General features: G+C 39.5%; 1 protein-coding gene and 1 long non-coding RNA gene across 6 annotated transcripts in view; one reads left to right on the top strand and one right to left on the bottom strand.

Moving 5' to 3' along the window:
* The window catches only part of ZMIZ1 (zinc finger MIZ-type containing 1), a 430,047-nt gene that overhangs the window by 86,094 nt on the left and 325,622 nt on the right, over positions 1–18,331 (bottom strand). The gene's annotated exons all lie outside the window — the stretch shown is intronic.
* Positions 2,501–3,782, top strand: LOC134499544 (uncharacterized). Its single transcript, XR_010068159.1, has 3 exons — positions 2,501–2,529; positions 3,361–3,508; positions 3,611–3,782. It is a non-coding gene; the product is annotated as an uncharacterized LOC134499544 (long non-coding RNA).

The raw sequence follows: 18,331 nt of genomic DNA, 5'->3' as shown, positions 1-18,331 counted from the left end.
ATCTTTCAGAATTAACCCTACACACTTAACAGGTGTTTTCATGCCTTTTGATATGGTTATGGAATCAAACAAAGGGGGACTGAACACCATATAATTAGGAGAATTAACACAGACAGATTGCCTTAAGTTACTCTGAGACTGGGAGGACGATGGGATGAAACCAAACAGATCTCAATGAGCCTCATTAGCTCTTCTATTTGCTAATGCGCCCCATGTCACAGGACACACGCAATGATTGATTCTGGAACCATCTGACAGTGTACGCCTGCCCGGTTGCAAAATGCTGCGGTAAGCATTGAGGAGATGCTAAATGAATGGACAGTGAGATACAGAGGCTCACGGTGCTAATCTATTTACCCATTATGATACCCTGGTATTAGTTACAGTTTATCACCTCGGTAAATCACCCCCTCTTGTTAAGAAACATGCTCAAGGTGCAGCACACTGTTATTTATAGGCAGAGGCTGTATTTAGAGCTGCAAAGGCAGGTGAAGATGGGTCAGGAGAACTGCTCAGGCATTTAAATGCCCTTTGCTTCCTGGGAGAGAGAGAAGCACAATAGGATTGTAGCTTTTGCTCTAGTTAAACTGCACTGAAATTTCCACAGGCAGCTTAAGGCTATTTCCTTGCCAACTGCTTAGGAAACACACACACACACAGACACACACACACACAGAGGGGGTGGGTGGGGAGAAATGCAAGCCCTCAATGCCTGCTTTTCATTCATAATTGCTAGTGGTTATGTTGCTATGGAAAAAGCCTCATGTGGCGCAGAGCGGTAGGCGGCAGTATTGCAACCGAAACTCTCCCCACGACCCGAGTTCAATCCCAGCGGAAGCTGGATTCTCGGGTGGCCGGCTCAGGTCGACTCAGCCTCCCATCCTTCTGAGGTCGGTAAAGAACACCCGGCTTGCTGGGGAAGGTGACGACTGGGGAAGGCAATGGCAAACCACCCTGCTCTATAGTCTGCCAAGAAAACGGCGTGAAAGCGGCGTCCCCCCAAAGGGTCAGACATGACTCGGTGCTTGCACAGGGGACCTTCCACCTTCACATGTTGCTATGGGAAACAAGAATAAGCCAATATGATTTTAACTGCATCCTTTAAAAATGTGCAGTGCTACACATCGCGTAGTATACTTTATTACACAGAATGTTGCAGAACTGTTCACAGTGTGGGATGTTGCATCATGAGAAATCGTAAGCGAGCAAACAATGTGATTTGGGCAAAAGCAAGCTCTTCTGGGCCACAAAATACTATTTTAAAGGTAATATTGCAAAAATTCAAGAAGCACTATCAGACCAGAATGTATTTCAAACAGTTCTACACCAACACCAGACATGTTAATTTATGTTCACATGTAGGGATCATAGAGAAAACAAGAGCAACAGCAAGAAACTACGATTATTGTACTTTGCTTTCTAAAACTACGTGTGAAGTGCTAATAATTAGTTTTATGACTAAGAAAGGACCTGACCCTATATTACTGATAAATGGATTTGTTTCTTTATTTAATGGTTTTGGGTTCCACTTTACAACTCAAGTCTTTGAAGTGATTCCTAATATTAGGAAAAGCTGATACTTGCCTGTTTAGTTAACAATTTGAGATACTTCTTTGTTTTTCCGAAGCAAACAGCAGATTCAGGGAACATATTTAAACTGGGAAATGGCAATTGTATGCGTTGGCGGAATGAAATTCCACTTCTCCTAAGTGGGAGTTTTCCATAATTTCTTTTGTTTTGTTTTAAACAGAATTCCAGAGATCTCCAATACTGTATCTACTTTGATCTGACCAGAGTCCTCTTTCCTCTTAGCCAGCTCTAGCAATGCCTTTAATAGGTGCATATTATGTATTTACACGTCACAGCAAGTGACAGTACCTAGATGACCTTAGCTGAGCAAAATGATAAGCAGGGCCAGATCTTGCTAGTACTTGGATAGGTGGCCACCAGGAAATGCCAGATTATATCTTCTAAATAAACATTTCTTCCCTGTTACAGGATCGCAGGATAGATTGAGAAATCTATGTAAAAAAAAAAAAATCCTGGGAGAAAGCAATAGGACAGTGCCAAGAAAACCACATGGATGTGTCCTTATGAACCAGGAGCTGAGTTCAGTTGAGGCATTATTTTCATTTTTATATATTTGTACATCCCAGAGATCAAGTACATAGGCTTCCTCATCTGAATATCAGAGCTTTTCCCCCAACCTATTAAATTCCCTTAGTGCTAGGTCTGTCTATTCTAGACAAAATCTGAAGTCTAAAGCTAGATTTTAGAATCTATATTTAGACTCTGAAGTAAACCACCTTGGGTGGATTCTAAAAAAGGTTCCAGAGACCCAGATCTATTATGTTCGAAGTCAATGAGAAACAAGATGCACAGCATGTTTTAAACCACAGGCCAATCTTCCATTATGCACCAAAATGGATTTAAGAGCTGAACAGCAGATACTCTTGTATTTGAAAATTCATTCTGTCTTTGGCAGATTACAGCAGTAAAAACAAGGATATTCCAATGGAATGGATTTTGGTATGCATTATCCAGGAAAGCAGTAACAAATCCAATGCATATTGCTATAAGTTGTAATACATTCGTTCCATTCAGAAGTGAACATGCAACAGAGGCAAATTAGCATCCATAAAATCAGAGGCAGACCAGATGGAGAGGGGGAGGAACAGGAAGGAAGAATCATATCACTGGCAAAGACTCACTTAGCAGCCAAGACTTCATCTCTAACTCGGTTTTATGTTTAGCATTCTCACCCTGTCTTACCCTTCATCACATCTTTCCAAATATAGAACCAAGCACTGTCCTATTAGATATACCTGGATAGATAGGATGGCATCAGGAAGGACCCTCTGTTCTTTAGGATGTGTGAATTTGACTGTGAGCCCATATTTACAGGAAAGTCTCAAGGCTACAGAGGAGCATCCTTCTCTCTGATGTCTTTTCTTAAAAACTGCTGACGAGAGCACTGACTGCACACTGTGTAAAATCTCATCACGCACTGCTTCACACACAGCCAGAAAAGAATGGAAGGCAATCAATTTCTTCTGTTAAACCTCCCTCTCCCTCTAGCATGGCATCTTAGTCCCTGAAAAAAGAAGGTAGATTTGTGCAGTATAAATACAGAGAGGCACCCTCTGTTTCTGTGCACTTAGAAAGTGAAAAAGAATGCAAGAATCCAACCTTTCTGTTCCCTTTTAGTTTCTCAAGGATAAGTGAGCAAAATACTATCATTAACAGCCTCAAAATTACATATTATGACCAATTTTTTCTATGGATGGTGTCTAAGTCAATGGTGTATAGTTAATGAGTTTTTCACACTCTTTACTAAAGGAGCTACTTTACTGCTAATAGACAGCCTCTAAGGAGACACCACACACTTACCTAGCTTGTGAAGAGTTATCTTATTCAAAACTGTGGAGTTGCCCCATGAAGCTAGAATGAAGGAGAACTCAAGAGACATCTCTAGGTACCTTCATTTGGTTTCACTGCTTTGTTTCAGGTGAGCATAAAAATGTTTTATTTCTGGTTGAACATGTAAGACCATGCCTGTAGGGTGCAACAGGAGACTCACTTTTACGGAAAAGAAGAGTTTTAGAATAAGATCTTCAGAAGATGGGAACTGGCTCCACAGGATGAACACCTAAAGAGCAACATTTTCACTCCAGCTCCAGAAGACAAACAGAAGAATAGTAGTGGAAAGGGCCACTGAGGACACTGAGGTCAACTCCTACTCAGTGAAATCTCCAAGTTCAACTATCACAAACAGATGGTGACCCGGCCTTTACTTCTGCATATCTAGTAAAGGAGGCACGCTACATCTCTGGGTAACTGATTCCCTATCAAAACATTGCTGTCACATACAAATTCAGTGAGATGGAATAGAAAAGTTAGGAACGAGTAGGGAGAAAGAAACTAAAAAAAGGCTACCAATGTGGCAGAGAAAAGGTAGAAAAACAGGAGCTACTATACTGGAACATACCCCAAAGTAGGTTCCTAGCCAGTATGTTCTACCTATAAATGAAGAGGGACTTGCAGAAATCCTAACAAGGTATGACACGTTTTGATTTACAAAAAGATGATATCCATGAGCAATGAATGACTTTGTCATGTATTTTGATAGATAAACCACTGTAGATGTTTAGTTTGCACATGGGTTGCTTAAGAGTGTTGGAGCACAACACATAGACCTCAGGTGGCAAATCCCAAATAACAATACATGCACATCAATTAGTTTCAGAAAGAGAATGCTGGTAATCGGAAGCATCCATGTTGTCACCGTTCTGTGCACACTGGGAGTAGAAATTGGCACTCCACCATGTGGTACATGTAATGCTTAGATTTGCCAAGTTGAGTAATTTGAAATGGAGGGACTGTTGGTGAGGAATGTAGGAAGCAGTCCTCAATTTTGGAACAGACTTAATTGGTGGCAGAGCAGATAGACACAACATACCTCAGTACAGGATCTTACCTTGCCCAATAAAGAAGGCAGGGAAGAGTGTACGTTGAGGTGTATTTTGGTTTTCAAAACGTAAAGAGAAGAAACAGTAGGCTAGATTAAAATTCCTCCAAACAGCATCAGCAAGAACGGTGCAGAAAGCCAACTTTGGTGTTTTCGTTTGAACTACAATCCTAAATCAGTGGAAAATGAATAGTTTAAAGTATGGGATAAAACTGGGAGGACTGTTATAAACCTTGGCAACTCCCCAGAAAGTGTAAGGATTTAACTCATGATTGGGAGCAGTTAAAACTTCAGAGATAAGCTTTTTGGACAGGATGCCTGCAGTGATGCTATTGCAGTGCAGCCTTCAAAGTTCTGGTCTTGGGCCCACTGTTGTAAGAATCATGGAGGCCTCTCCCAGATCTCTCTCTCTGCTTTCAGACCATGACTTCCACATGCCTTGAAGGGAGATGTCCAGTGGGACAGATCCTCTGCCCCTGTGGTGCTGGCCAAGTGGAGGATATTGGTCATTAGGTCCTCTACTGCCCTATCTGTGATGAAATTAGGGGGAAAACATTAAGGATAACAAACTTAAGGGGTTGGATGCAGAATAACTGAATCATCTTGTGGATGTGATTCCAGCTGTTAATAGTTGGTTGCTATGTTTGTCATACTTTCTTTTAAACTTAGAAAAAAAATAAGCTTTTAATTGTAGTACCAATTCTATCTTAATTTCATTCTCTCATATGTTTTTCCTTCCTTGTCCCTACCCTTTTGAAAATGATTATTACCAAGTTCATTCCTTTTTGTGCTATATCATGTCATTATAACCTGTAGTCACAGGGTTGAATTGAATAATTTAACAAATGGGATAAAACTGGAAGGACTGTTAAAAACATTGGCAAATACCAGGAAAGTGTAAGGATTCCACTAAGGGACTTTGGGGGGATTGGAAACTAAAATTATGACATAAATAAGAATACTGTTTATTCAAGAGAAGATAGTAAGTACAGTGGTACTTTGATTGACTGATTATGTGCCATCAAGTCATTTTCAATTCCCAATGACCACATAGATAGGTTTTCTCCATGATGATCTATCTCTAATCTGGTTTTTCAGGTCTTCCAATGGTACAGTGGTACATACGACCTTAATAATAAGTATCATGTTCAGTTAAATATGGATTCTCTGATGCTGAGAGATGAAAAGAATAACCTTTTTGGCATCAACAGGCAGTTGGGGGATGTTCAAGACTCTCACAAAACAACAACAAAAATTTATTATTATTAATTATTATTTAAACTTGCACATTGCCTGACTCTGGGCAACAAATAAAGAAATTAAAATAAAATCAATAAAACATTAAAGATGAAAGATGGCTGTCACAGGGAGAACTTGCCCAGTCATACAGTGGCTGCCCAAGTACGCAAAGCTGTTTTGGGCTGTCTTCCTATCCTCTTACCTCTGAATATATTATCTTTGTCTTTTTTTTTTCCCCCTGTGTATCTAAGCACTCTTCCTAACAATGCACTGAGTGGCAGTTCTTCACTGTGTGTTATTCTGTGCAAATGCATCTGGGCTCATATATTCAAGGTTTTGTTTTGCAGCAGGGAAGCTTCCCATTTAAGCTAAAAAATGTGTAAAAGATCAGATAAGACTGGGGTACTTATGAGAAACCTAGGATTAAGGGTTTAGACTCAGAGAGGGGGGGGGCTTAAGGGTGAAACTCTCAAATTCTAGCTATTTCTTGGTGACTGGAAACCCCTTATGGACTTTTTGCGTAAAAATGAAAAAAACAACAACCTTGTGATTTATGGTTTTGATGGTTGGACAGGATAGAGTATAGAAAGAACAGAGTCATGATGTAACTTTAGAGAGACAGGTTAAAACATACTTCTACTTATAACTGCTGTGAAAAATATTGGAAGCCTTTCTTTTTCCTTCTTTCCTTCCTTCCTTTTCAAATTTTGTTACCGCCCATCTCCCCCAAAAGGAGATATATATCTTTCTTTATATCTTACTCTTTTTTTCTACTTCTACTTTTATTCTTATTGCACTTTTAGATTTTTCTTTTCTTTTTCTCTTTCCTTTTCATTCCCTCTGTTCTATGCTAGTTTGTATTAGTTCTTACAACTGCTGTTACAACTTTCAGTAAAAATCACACACACACACACTCAGATTCTAGTTCTGGGTTAGCTGTAATGCATATAACAGGAAGTGATCCTCCTCTGCAATCTCTGTATTGTCTTCCTTCCAAAGTCAGAGTATCAGATATGCTTGTTGAGCAAACGAGAAAAGCAGGTGAGGCATGGAGTGATGGGTGGAGACAGGTAGCATAGTGGGAAAAAAAACCCAGAATTTGGAAGTCAGATATTCATTTCCATGTCAAGCTCACTTTTACATATGCCAGGACTTCTTGGCATAATGGTGCAAACAAATCCAGTCTCACCAAGAAGAACTGACCAGCCTTCTCCTCCTGGTGTCCTTTATATTCATTGGTCTATGCTACCTGTCTCTAGCTAACAAGACCACTGGCTGAATCATTTTCCTTTGCCAACATTTCCCCAGCTGTTTTATACAATTAAAGAAAAATGCTACAGCACAATGTATGGAAAAGGATGATCCCCACTGGAATAAGAATTTTAATTTCAGAACACGGCCTAACATTACACAATGGCTTAAGGCATTAGTTGAGAAAATATTCTAATTTATTAGAATAGCAGCAATAAGTCTTTGAATCACTAATTTCTAAATAGGCTTAGCTGAGCACTGTAGAAAAAAGCCATTGCAGGAATATACTCCATGTTTACTCTGATAGAATGCAGTAAAGTAATAGAAGGTTTAGGAAAAGAAGCTCTTTGTAAGAATGCAACAGAAAAAGAAAAGACAGTATTTTTTTATTTGGGAAGATTGTTAGACTGCCTAGGCAAATATTTAACACACACAGCCCTATATAGAAGCAGTAAGAAAAGAGTGAAAGTAAACACTTTCAAAGGACAGCCAAGACAATACCTAATAACCAGCAGGTTCAAGATCCAAGACTTGGCTGCATGCAATTCTCAGAAACTGGAAAGAGTGGTCTGCATCAATGGGAGTCATGCTAACAAACAGATGTTTGGCAAGATAAATCTGTAACACCACATCCTAAACTGCTCAAAACCAGAAATCCTTCTCCTGGATCTTAAGCATCCTTCCAGATATAAGGTGATTGAATGCAATTAGTTGTATCTGAAAGGGTGTGATTCAGATCCAAGATTTAGAGCGTTGTGCTTAGTCTGGAGAAATGGATTTCTCCCCCCCGCCACTTTCTCTAATTCCTGGGAGATTTGGGGCACAGCAAAGGCACTACTTTTTTACACAACACTGAGTTATTCTATGGAATTCACTATCATAAGATGTGGCAAAGGTCACTAGCTTGAAATGTGATAAACATGGGATTATTCAGGCCAATGACATTATTCAGCTGTTCTTGTGCTTCCCCTCCCCCTCCCCCTCCCCCACCTCCACCCCACTTTCTTCCTAACACCCAGTTTCAGCCTAGTTCATTTAGCAAAGAGAGAAAATGTGACTCCATAATGCAGAACAAGTTGAGATTTCTTCTAAGGAAACAAGGGCTTCTTTGTTAGGACCAAAATGAATTTTAGTTTACTTTTTGCTCACCTCCTGTGAACCTTTTAAAAGAAACACTGCAAAAGATCTGCCTTCCCAGTTATTTACCAAATCATTCCTTGCTTGTCATTTAATGAAGGAAGTTTCTATTCCAGTACCTGCCTTGGTCAGATCATGTGTCTAAGAATCTTGATGGCAGCCTCCACTGATCATGATTCTAGTCCATAATTAATTCATGATTTGGGGGAGAAGAAAGGAAGGGTCGTGATGGGGGAATGTCATCCCTCATGTCAAAATACAAGACTACACTCTTTTTACTTCCCTATAATGATCTTGACTCTTGATAGCACACTACAGTTCTGTGCTTGAGTCAAATCTCTGATACTGGGTTTTGGTTTGTGATTAATTTGGTGCGATTTCAAAGGAAAAAAAATATAGTTAGATGGACAATCTGGCACCAAATGAATATATAGGATCACATGAGTAATTTGAAATATATGGATATACTGTTTTTGGTTTTGATCATTTGCAATCAAGGGGAAGGAAGGGAAGGGAGAGAAGAAGGAAGGGAGGAAGAGAGGGAGGGAGCTTAATTTATGGTTAATCTACCCCTAAAACACGTAGTAGATTTTAAAATAAGGGGGATGTGATATTGTGTTGTGAAGTGGAGAAAAGAATTTGGAGAGATGAGAATACACTGAACATGCTAATTCATTCAGAAATTGGAAGAATGAAAATATAATGAGGCATAACATCATTTTATAAAAATGTAATTTGGCCTTCTATAATCATGCAAGTTATGCTAGAGAATGAGCTGGTCATTGCTGTGAAAGAGTTAAGAAATTCCTTAACTCTTTCACAGTTAAGATGTTCCTTAACCCTTTCCTTAAGAAAACCAAAATGGGAATAGTATTTTGCTTTCTGAAATGTTAATATTACAGCCATAAATAATATTGTTCATTTCTGCAAGACTTTTCTCACACAAAAGGTTTGTGAAATAGGAAACTGCAGAATCCCTGACTCTTCCATTTGTTCATTTAGTATTTTAAAAACCTCACAAAATAGTTCTGGCCATACCACAGGTATACAGAATAATGTTTTCATTGTTCTTGCTTTCAAAAGCTCATGCCACTTTTTTCCTCATGTTTTACTCCTCTTCTGGGATATTTCCAATGCATACAGTGCAGTCTGTTCTGATGTACTGTGGTACTGCACTCCAGTTTAGTTTTCTTCTTAAATACGTATAGATCCGTGTTTCTCAACCTTGGCAATTTTAAGATGTGTGGACTTCAACTCTGGCTGGGGAATTCTGGGAGTTGAAGTCCACACATCTTAAAGTTGCCAAGGTTGAGAAATACTGGTATAGATTATGGCTGCATTTCTATGTCATTGTGAAGAATTCTGGCTTACATGAAGGAAACCATATTGCTCATTCAGCTGCCAAAAAGAATGATGTAACACAGGAATTCCTTGTTGACTTTTTTGATAATCCACCCCTTCCTCTCAAAGGATTTCCATGAGCATCTTGGAATAGCAGATGGTATGTGAAGTTTTATCATGCGGCGGGGGGGGGGGGAGGGGGAGCCAATATGGCATAGTGGCGTAGTGGTTAAAGTAGTGGATTAGGATTGGGGAGACCTCCCTTAGGCATGGAAGCTGCTAGCCAGGTGATTTTAGGCCAATCTATCTGTCTCAGCTTTGGATTGGGAAGCTGAAAAACATTTATCCATCAACCCACAATGGACCATCATGGTAGATTATGACATTAATGAAGAGGCCTTCATCTTAAGGTGGATTGGCTAATGACAACATACCTTTGTTTTTTTAAAAAAAAATTCTGAGGTTCTGATGATGGTATCAGAAATCCAGGAGATTTGGAAGTCATGGGATAACATAATATAAGATAGGAGAAATCAGAAATCATGCTGTAGCAACCAAAAGCATGTAGTAATTCTATGACAATTATGCCTGAATTGTCCATGAATTATTTTAATACTGTGCTCTGCTGTTAAGTTTTTTGAAGTTTCATTTCTAAGACATCCAAGGTCAGTATGTGGGGGGAAATGCAGACTTCTGCATTTTTCCTTCTTTTCTGAGAGAGCTGAATTCTGCTCCATCCGCATTGGCTCTGGAAGCACCCAGATTGTCCTAGAGAAGTTATTTCATCCCTTTTGTCACTGGTAACATAAGGTACAGATTAAAAATATAGGGAAATACTTAACAGCTAAAATATGGCTCAAAGATTCACCCTAGCTGTACTTAACTACACGTGTGCAACTCACTTCTGAGGACAGACACAGGGAATCAATTTTTTCTAAAGACCCAAATGGGAGAAGAACCTTTCTTTAGAATCTTTCAGATTCACAATCCCATTATGCATACTTTCTCTGCGTGTGTGTATGTGTGCACACAAACAGAGGGGCATAGTTACTATGCCTTCACATAGAATGATACCCAGGTTAAAAGAATACGACAGATTAAGCCTTTGTCCATTTTTAATGCCTAGCAGGTAAATCAAAACTAAAATGGAAGTGTTCTGTTGCTTATTTCCTTTGAAATTAATAAAAATGCACTACATGAATGGATTCTCCCTAGGTGAAAGGACACTAATATGTGAATATTTAGGCATGGGGTCTGTGGTGGGGGGAAGTCCTGCATATCTGCATGGCTTCTACTGGAGACTCATGTGTTGATCTCAGTCAGATACTGTAGCTGGAGAACTGTGTGGTCCATGTTCAAAAACCAACACTGCAAGTTAGATCTAACTGTGGCAGCTAGGATGACAAACCTGTTTGATATGTGAGAATCTACTATGTGAACAGTAGAGTGAAGAAAGAAAACAGCCTCTTAAGTGCAGGTTTTGAAGTTACCTGCCTTAACTGATTTTGACACATCTTGGATATATGTGCTAAGCTGTTTCACAGACAATTGCAACAATTGTTGTGCAATTTATTGCTGTATTTTTCTTGTCTACATGATTATATCTTTGGCCGATGTGTCTAGGCAGTAATTGTAAGGTAAATTCCATGTCTTTATGACTAGTGCTTTTAATATCTTTGTTTTCTAGGATTTCTTCTTCAACAAACACAAATAAAATGTATTGGTTAAAGACAAAAATACCACCACTAGTAAGTACAAGGTATATGCTTAGACATCAAGATTTTTCAGGTAAGCGAACTCTCATTCCACATGCTACAGAAAAAAAAAAATCTACATATATGATTTGCGGCAATCGGTTAGCAGTATGGTCATTTTGGGGGAGATGCACATTTATGATGTGATTTTCCAGAATCCTCTCCCCTTTTTTCCTTTTTCTTTTTCACATTATCAGGGTTAATAAACATTTTTTTTGAAAGAAGGACTTCAGACTCTGGACAAGCATGCCACCATTCTGCTATTTATTACAACAGTCATACAAGGTTTAGCATGTGCCTTGAAAAAAGAAGTTGCTACCTTAATCAACCCAATAATTAAAGCAGCATGCCTTTAATGCAATTCTTAAGAGAGCAACATCTTTTTCAGGCCTGTATGTAGCTTGAAAACAGATGTTGCTGCTTTAATAAATAGCAGAGAGCTGCTAAATAATTTTTGAACCATGCTAAGCCTTAACATTTATATTGTTTTTCTGTTAATTAGTTTAGCATAATAAAATTAATTTTTAAAAATGCACAGTCAGGTGTAAGATTAGGAACATTAACTTGTCAGGAAGAAAGAAAATGTAAAACTAACCAGTTCAGCTTTATGATTTGTTATGTCATGTTATTTATATATTTTGCTGAACAGCAATTTATACTGAACAGGGCACCACATTTAATTTCTATTAAATACAATAAAATTAAACAATTATTTTGCCTGCAACAGATTCATTGCGTGGATTTTAGTTTAATTATAAATATCTGAAGAATCCTTATCTTAAAGGTTGCTATTACTGAATACAATGTAACGTAAAGTAACATAATACAATGTGATATAAAGGTTATGCAGTGTTGTAACGTACAAGGTACTTCTGCTCTGCAAAGGAAGTAGCTAGGAAGAAGCTCTACAATGCAGGAATTTACTACAATTTGACAGAGAGAAAGCACTGGAAGGGTAGTGGAATGATATACTTGGGTAAATATGGCTTGGGAACTAAAGGATTGCACTAAGGGCTTGGAAGGAAGGAAGGAAGGAAGGAAGGAAGGAAGGAAGGAAGGAAGGAAGGAAGGAAGGAAGGAAGGAAGGAAGGAAGGAGGTGGATGGGGGAAGGAAGGACGGAAGGAAGGGAGGAAGGAAGGAAGGAAGGAAGGAGATGGATGGGGGAAGGAAGGAACGAAGGAAGGAAGGAAGGAAGGAAGGATCTCACAGATGTCCTACACATTAGTACTAAGCATACAACACTGAAAAGGAAGAAGAGTGGAGCAGTAACACTTCATGAGGAAGATGGTAGGGAGTCTTGTGAGCAGAGCAAGACCAAGCTGTATCAACTACAGTATATTCTACTTCTGCAAATTGTTACACATGTTCCAGCATCTCCCAGAGAACCGGCATGACGTAGTGATGAAGGAGATGGACTAGGAACAGGAAGACCCAGCTTCTAGGCTTCCCTTAGGCACGGAAGCCAGCTGGGTGTCCTTGGGCCAGTCTCTCCCCCTCAGTCCTCATACTTCTAATCGGGCTTCATGCCAGCTTGGCTGATAACACCCCCAACTCCCTATTGCATTATGTATTGATTGTTTTGCTGTAAGAATTAGTGAGCATAGTGCAAAATCAAGTGGGCCCTCCAACCTTCAGGACAAAGGCTAAGCAAAACAGCAACTTCCTCCCATCTAATCATTGGTCTTACTCCAAGGTGGCCAAATTGCTGCCACTAAAATGGGTTGCTCCATCTTATTGTCAGAGTTTATCTGGTTGATGCTTAATAGATATGAGGAATTTTGGAAATCAGCAAGTATGCAGTCTATAAAACCTTGGTTATAATCAGCCTCTAAACCACCACGGCATTCTTGGTGATGCTGTGTTGCAACAGGCTTGCCCTGTGGAAATTTCAGCAGATGGGCAATTTGTCTGGATCAGCAGCAATTCTGGCTCTGAGTGGGACTCCTGAACAGAACACTATCCACAAAACGTGGGCTCCAAAGTCACTGATATTCACTTCCTTAAGCATTCTTGGAACAACTGTGCAAAAACTGTGACAACCTGCAACTACCCATCCACTGCCCTGTCCAGATTTTTGTAGTCTAGGTTAGTAGCCCTGCTGAAGGCATAACTTCTCTGTGCATAGGCTTTCCTTTGCAAACCATTTTAAGGCTACATTTTGTGCATGGAGTAGTTCACTATCTAAGGGGAATAAATGCAAGGTCAATCCAAAGTTTAGTGTGATTGATCGATTGCCATCAAGCTGTTGTCAACTCTTAGTGACCACAAAGACAGATTTTCTCCATGATGATCTGTCCCTAACTGGGTCTTTCAGGTCTTCCAATGGTGCACAGACTCATCACCACTGTAAATAAGACCATCCACCTTGCTGCTGATATCTTCTTCTCTTTCCTTCCACTTTTTCCAGCATCAGAGACTCTTCCAGAGACCTACATATTCATATAATGTGTCTGAAATAGGATGATTTGAGCCTGATCATTTGTATCTCTAGTGAAAACTCTGGGTTGAAGTTTAATGTGAGTCCTATGCATAAATGCAGGGCAGTCCTAAAATATTCTAAAAGGTCTCCTAGAAACAGGCATACCTGGTATCTGCTCCCTACCTTGTGTCTATTTGCAATCAACTGATCCAGCCCTACATCTTTACAAACTGCTGCTGTTGCTTAAAGACAGGGTCATGAGATAATAGCATGAAATTAATCAGCAGAGATAAATATAAATGTACAAGGGTCCTGGAAACAGAAACATCCTAATTTTCAGAAACATCCTAATTTTCATCAATGTGACATCAGGGTAGGTGCTAGGAGGGTCTATCTGGGGAAGTAGGGTGCCATTGTTGAGAAGTTATATCACATTGTAGATGGTGTAAAGGAGCAGAGAAAGGTGTCTACATGAGTTGACATATATAGAAGCAAGCAAATGCTTCACCTGTGAGGAAGCCAAATGAGAGTTAGCTAATTGAGTTTCTTCAGGCCTTATACTCCACTTTAGGTAGGGCTTGAGATAAGCTATTAGAAACAACTGCCCTGCCTTGGTATAACCAGAAGATCAGTTTTCTGGACTTGTTTGGATGATAACTTTCTCCATGTCAGGTTTAGTTCAAATCTTCAGCTTCACCAGTTGAGTTTGGTGAATACAGGTCTAGATTTAGGTTTAGCAATCAGGGTTGGTCTTGATTATTTCACATTAAATTGTTCCAGCACATGGATGACCACCTGATCAAGGAGATATCCATGTGTCCATTTCCTTTGAGTTCAAAATGCGGTATTGTTGTCACATATGGAAGGAAGTGTACACAGAAACAGTTTCACCTGTTGGGACATTGATGTAATTTTACCCCAAATAAAACACACCTACTTTGAGCCTCGTGGGGCGCAGAGTGGTAGGCGGCAGTATTGCAACCAAAACTCTCCCCATGACCTGAGTTCGATCCCAGCGGAAGCTGGATTCTCGGGTGGCCGGCTCAGGTCGACTCAGCCTCCCATCCTTCCGAGGTCGGTAAAATGAGCACCCAGCTTGCTGGGGAAGGTGACAACGGGGGAAGGCAATGGCAAACCACCCTGCTATAGTCTGCCAAGAAAACGTCGTGAAAGCGGCATCCCCCCAGAGGGTCAGACATGACTCGGTGCTTGCACAGGGGACCTTTCACCTTTCACCTTTATGCATTTTACTTATTGAATTGGTGTATATGCGCCAGATAAAAGCCACCTACTTTTAATTTATTTAGTTGATTTATATGCCCCCTTATGGATCAAGCACAATAACACACATGAATGCAAACTATTTTTTAAAAGCCCTAAGTCAATTAAACCAGAAACAATAAATCCACTGAGTTTTAAAGGCTTGGCTAAAGAGAAAAGTCTAAACAGGTTCTGTCAAGACAGGATGGGGGGACAAACACAAATTCCTGAGAAAGCAAACTTCACAGCTCCTGGAAACAACACAGGAGAAATGTGTATACTTGTACGCAAGGCTTCGTAGGTTAAAAACAAAATTTGGCATTCTTAAACAGTCTATCCTTTTTAGCAGATTGGTGAATCACTAGACTAAGGTTTTATAATCTGGTTTCACTTAATATATATCATCCTTAGGAAACTCCAGCAGGGATTAATGTAGTATTAAACAGGCTAAACATGAAATTCCTGGGACAGATTATAAAACCGTAGAAGTATTGAGTGATCAGCTTAATTGGACTTCCAAAATAGAGAAGCAGAGTTCTACTTGATGGATTTTCTATTAGATTAAAACCAGATATTCACTAAGCATTAGGAAAAAAAAAAAAGGGGGGGGGGAGTACAGAAATACTTCCAAAATGGTTATACAAGCCAAACAGAGGAACAAAGTGGCAAACAGACATTTCTGCCTCTAAAGAGAGATTATTCCAAATGTTTTCCAAAATAAAAAAAAAAGACCATAATAATATCGACCTTACTGAACAATGGCAGAATCACACAGTGGCCCAACACTTCAAAACACAGATTTCTTTTACACTTGTCCGTTTTCACCCAACCTTTTCCCCATCCTGCAGTAGACTTGTAGAATTTGTGGTCCGTCATATGCAGGAACATGTTGCATTGTCGGATGCTTGACAATCTTCTTTTTTATACCATATTTACCAATATAGTAATAGGTTTCCAAACATACTTAGAAGATTGTGTATGGCCTTCATTGCTACAAACAATGGTGGTTTACAGGTTATGAATGCTTGTTGTTAGAAGTGTGTTGGGTGGGAGTCATCTGATTTTCCCTTTCATGATTGTGCCAATTGCCAATAAAAGCATCAGGTAGGTTTGAGAAACTCTGATGACACCATCCTTGCTGTCTTCATGCTTTTGTCTTTGAAATAAGTGCATAGAGAGAGTTTGCAAAATTGTAAAAAAAAAAGAGAGAGAGAGAGAGAGAGAGGAGAATCAAGGAAAAGCACTAAGTCGAGGCTGAAGCTGTTATAACCTTTTAAATGGGCTTCTGAAATCGAACTGGCTTAATGAAGGCAGGATTAGAAAAAATAGAATAAAATATCCAAGAAATGGGGGGTGGGGGAGCAGATGATCTAATGCTTAATTCTTCTACCATTCATATGCTCTCCTGGCATTTTTCTGAACTCCAAATCATTTCTCTGTTAAAGAAGAAGAAGAATATATTTGCATAGCTTCTTTTCTTCTATGTCAGATGTAGCATAAAGGGTCCAAGCCAATTTCAAGGGGCTTTGTCAGCAAGATACATATTTTCTAGTGCTCATTCCTCGCTTCTTCTCTCTCTTCCTAGTGGCCTTGTTTATTCTTTCCCTTCTCTTTATCTGACATTCATTCTTTCTGTTCCCTCTCCTCCTGCCCTTCCTCTCTCTTCTATGGAAGAGAAGATTGAGCATTGGTCAGGAAAGCTTCTGTTGATCCTTCTTTCTCGTCTAAAGTACATGTGTGGTGGCATCTTAGACCTAAGTCTGGTATTCTGACCCTAAAAATCAGGTTCCCAGTCTCCAATGTTTGGAGACAGGACCAGTTGCAGTCTGTCACAAATGCTAGAATGATGCCTTCTCTTCATTTTCAGAGAAACAGCCTTTTTCTGCTTCTTCTGCTTTAGACCCCAATGGAATAAGTTACTCAGTGACTCTCCAGTCTTTTCTCTACCCTCTGATGAGATTGTCTTCCCACCCTGGCGCTTCCCTCCTGGTTCATGTGCCCCAGCAGCAGTGAGCTCTTGAGTAAGTATTTTGTGAGAAGAAAGTAGAGAAAAGCACATTGGGGCTACCTTATATTCAAGTCAGCTTGCAAACCCAACAGGTTGTGGTGTAGCCAGATCTTTAAAAGGGAACCATCCTGCCCACCTTCTTGATAATACTTGAAGACATTCACACAAACTTACCTCCCTGTATTGATGAAGCTACATATAATGCCCAGATCTTGCTTGATGAAGCTTAGTAAACCCTAACAAGTATGAGATGAAGATATTTGCATAAAGCCCAAAGCATTAGCCAACTATTCTCTAGAATTGAGAGTTTGTGCTTGTGCAGGTAAATTAAATTTTCCATGTGGTATCTCAGTTAACTTTGCTATATTTGGAATAAGTTCTGAAAAAAGTTCTACTATGGGAATAACAGTTAAGTCACCATACTATTGTGTCTATCAAATGTGAACTTACAAATTGGTTGTCCATAGATAGGGAACATCTGATTTGGCAATGAAAGAATCCTGTAAGGTTTTAAAGAGAATTAGTCTGTTTATAAAGTATCTGTAGAAGCATTAGTCAGTTAATTATTAAGCAGGCATTTCCCTTTTAATATTTTAGTCTAAATTTGCCTTTGTACATAAAATCAGTACCACATTTCATGGCCGTTCCATGCAGCAAGGACTACAGTTCTTCTTAATAATCATGACTATCCTGTTCCTAATGGTGTCCCTTAATTTCACCCCTCACGCGAAACCTCCTATCCTTTCATAAACACTAATTGTCCGGCTTTTCACATCCATATCATGTTGTTCCTCCCTATTTGTACTTTCCAAGGCCACTGGTTACACCTTCAAGTTCATCTCAACGGTCCAGAACCATCCCTCCCTACTTGCCTTTTCCAAGACAAAAAAGAAAAGCAGGAAGATATTTTTATTAGGATCAATCAAAAAGTTATAATACATGGAAGAGAAGAGAAGAGAAGAGAAGAGAAGAGAAGAGGATGGAGACATAATAGAAAAGTCTTAGCACCATGATATAATTCAGGAGTATAGAAAATTTCTAAATACGAACAGAATTATGTTCTTTCATGACTCATGAGATTGTATGTATTGTATGGAGACAGGATTTCTGTTATGTGTGGAAAAAAATCTCCTCTATGCAGAGTTTGTGTTTCTGCTTCAGTTATGTAAACACTCTTTTAGAGGACTACTAACTTCTCACTCACTATATACCGTATTACAAGACATACAGCCAGTTTGGAGCAGTGGTTAAAGGCTCTGGACTAGACGCTGGGGTCTATGAGTTCTAATCCTGTATTAGGTATGAAAGCCAACTGGGTGGCCTTGGGCCAGACACTCTCTCTCAGCCCTAGGAAGTGGGCAATGTCAAACCACTTCTAAAAAAGTTGCCAAGAAAATTGTGTGGCCTTGTCTGTGTAGCCACCAGGAGTTGAAGGGAATACAACACGCACTTA

Source organism: Candoia aspera, chromosome 6 (genome assembly GCF_035149785.1).
Source record: "Candoia aspera isolate rCanAsp1 chromosome 6, rCanAsp1.hap2, whole genome shotgun sequence".
In the NCBI taxonomy this organism is placed as follows: domain Eukaryota; kingdom Metazoa; phylum Chordata; class Lepidosauria; order Squamata; family Boidae; genus Candoia; species Candoia aspera.
Note: the sequence above shows the minus strand (reverse complement) of the source record. Positions and strands in the feature narration are given on the sequence as shown.